The sequence below is a fragment of the Nannospalax galili genome, unplaced genomic scaffold (assembly GCF_000622305.1).
Source record: "Nannospalax galili isolate Female #2095 unplaced genomic scaffold, S.galili_v1.0 scaffold136, whole genome shotgun sequence".
Taxonomy (NCBI): Eukaryota; Metazoa; Chordata; class Mammalia; order Rodentia; family Spalacidae; genus Nannospalax; species Nannospalax galili.
Window position 1 is genome coordinate 6,608,352 of NW_008340872.1, and position 2,826 is coordinate 6,611,177.

The following is a 2,826-nucleotide window of genomic DNA, read 5'->3' on the forward strand; positions in this document are numbered from 1 at the left end:
GTCCTCTTTAAACTTTTAAAAATTCACCTCCTGTATCCTATAGCACCTGATGTATGGGATCTTATACCAATTATAAGTGCACTGAAGATTTTGACTTCAACTGTGTTTTGAGTCACAGACTAAGACTATGAAGAAACATTTTGCAGCATTTCCTAAGTACATTTCTTTCATGTTTATTGAAGTTGAGCTTGAGAGATGCAACAGGAGATTGCCAGAACCTCTTAATCCCAGTCATCCCACCTAAGATAACTGTATTTCTCTTTACAAATGTTTGAAAACAAGACCCAGGGATAATACCCCAACATTGGGAGGCAGAGTTACCAAAACTCGTACCAACAAAGTAAGTGTCCTTCTTGAGAGCTGCTTACAGCTTAGTTTTCTCTTGTCTGAAAAATCTACATTCATATACTAGATTTAATTATGCTTTGTCTATGTTTAAAATACCTTATAAATTATATAGGATATAAGTCTTGACTTTCGCATTTTTAGTCACATAGTAATTCTTTGTTTCTGTGGGACAGCAGAAATCCATGCCCTCACATCTCAGGCAATTCTCACTGTCTTTGAGCCCAGACTGTAGATAGCATTGGCAATCTTCCTAGAATTGGCTACTCCCAGTAAGGATCACAGTCACAAGCAAAACTTTATGCTCCCCAAACTTGTCACAGACCATATTGATCTATCTAACAGATTTGTAAAGACAAAAAGGATGACCAAAAATGTAAAAAGTGAACAATATATGCATGTATCGGTTTACAAGCATTTATTGGATTAAAGTTTTCATCTTTAACTGCTTTTGGATGCAAACCAAATCGCATATGTGTATATCAATAGTACGGAGAACAAGTCCAAATCTGACATGAGAAACTAATCTCAAAAGCTGCTTGAAGTTGAGGAAGAAAGGAGCTGTTAATGGATGAAAGACTAGCAGTAAAGCATCAACACAGTGGCTGAAGGGCATAGAATCTTGACATCATAGTGTCAGACAAAACAACTCAACAGTTGAATCCACGCAGGCCAGATCCACAAGTTGGAGCATAAGGTGTTTGATAAGTACTATAAGCCAAGAAGATTGGATAGCAGAATCTGGTTCCATAACTCAAGAAAGGGAAGACAGAAACGCCATAGTTCAGAGATCTGGAGCCACTTGATCCGTAGACTTCAGAGTAGCCACTCCTATACTGATAGTTCCTGGAATGGGAGCTGCTGGATCCAAAGCCCAGGTATCCAGTGTAATTTGACTGGCAGGGCCAACATGGCATGGAGCTCTCTGAGTGGTAGCCGGACATCTGGCATGGGCTGGACCACACCCAGGAACTAGGGCAGCTGCTGGGCTCAGTGCAGGTCTCCTGACAGCCAGAATGGAGATGGGCGCACCCTTAGTAGGTGTTGGGAGAGTAACTGTGTGTACTGTAGACCCTGCTGTTTGGGTCAGAAGAGCCACAAGGAGGAACCTGAGGAAGGAAGGTAGGACCTAAGGGAAAGGGAACAGGAAGTTTCCGGAGCAGTAGTTGTAGGGCATGTTGAGAAGAGATCTGAGCTCAGCTGGATGTAACTGAGAAGATTCTGAGTTGTAATGCTGCCTTGTGGATAGATGCAATTCTATATTCTCAGCAATAGGTGTGGTGCCCCAAATGTCATCCTTGCTGTACTTGAGTGCTTCCTTCTTTACAAAAATGCAACGCAGTAATCTCTGTAATTACTGTTGTATTTGAATAGTTTTCCTCACTGTATATGATGTGCTTTTGTTGTAGAAAAGGACAGCAAGCTACTCATACATCAGAAATGCCATGGCTGCTGCACAATGATGCTTATTTCTCCATATCCAGGAAAATCCGTTTCCCCTTGATATAATTTTATATGTTTTGCCATAGGATGCTACGAGGAAAATACTTTTCTTTACATGTTGTACAATCAGAGAATTCTGTCTTTTTTTTTTTTTTTTTTTTGATAATGCATTGGAAGCATTAACTTGGGTCTTCTACAGAACTTACTGAAGATGAATTTTACTTGTGGCCATTCCTTCTCATTAAAAAGAATTATCGCATGTGGATTACATAGCATTACCTATTTCTTCACATTTAGTAACAAGGGAAGATTGTAAGCCAAGAAAAATTGAGAAATTCTGAAAGAGAGAGAGAGAGAGAGAGAGAGAGAGAGAGAGAGAGAGAGGGGGGCAATGACTGGATTTGTTGAGATATAATGGGACAGAACTAGATAGAATCACAAGGATTAAGCCTTTTGTAGCCCTAGCAATGGAGTCAAAGTGGTAAACACGCAAGAGATGAGATGAGGACACAAATTTTAGATCTCGTTTACCTGATATGTGACCCGAGGGAGTTCTGGATTCTTATCTGTAAGCGCTGCGGTGTGGGGCCTTCACTTCTGACACCTTAAGCCACAGGATTAGTTGACCTTGGTTTCCCATCTGTGGTTTCTAGAGAAACCTCGTTTTCTATCACTGAGCCTAGAGAAAATGAAGGAATTCCTCAGAGGCTCTGACAGCTAACTTTAGCACCCTGCTTCCCCAGGGGCCCTAAGCCGTCACATAGACTGTAGAGGTCTCACGGACTTTATCCTCATTATCCTGAACTCTCTCCTATGGAAGAATATAGGGGAAAGAAGGAAGAAAATGCACCCAGTCTGAAAATGTCAAATCTTGCTTATGTTTTTTCTGAAATTTAAAATTCTCAGTGGGTGGACAGTAATCAGATAGTATTTTGTCTTGGCCATGTCAAATAAGGTGAGAAAGAAAGCTATTTCAGATGTGTATTGATTTATAAAACCTGGGGGTTTTATTTTAGACTCTGTGGGCAGCAGGTATCT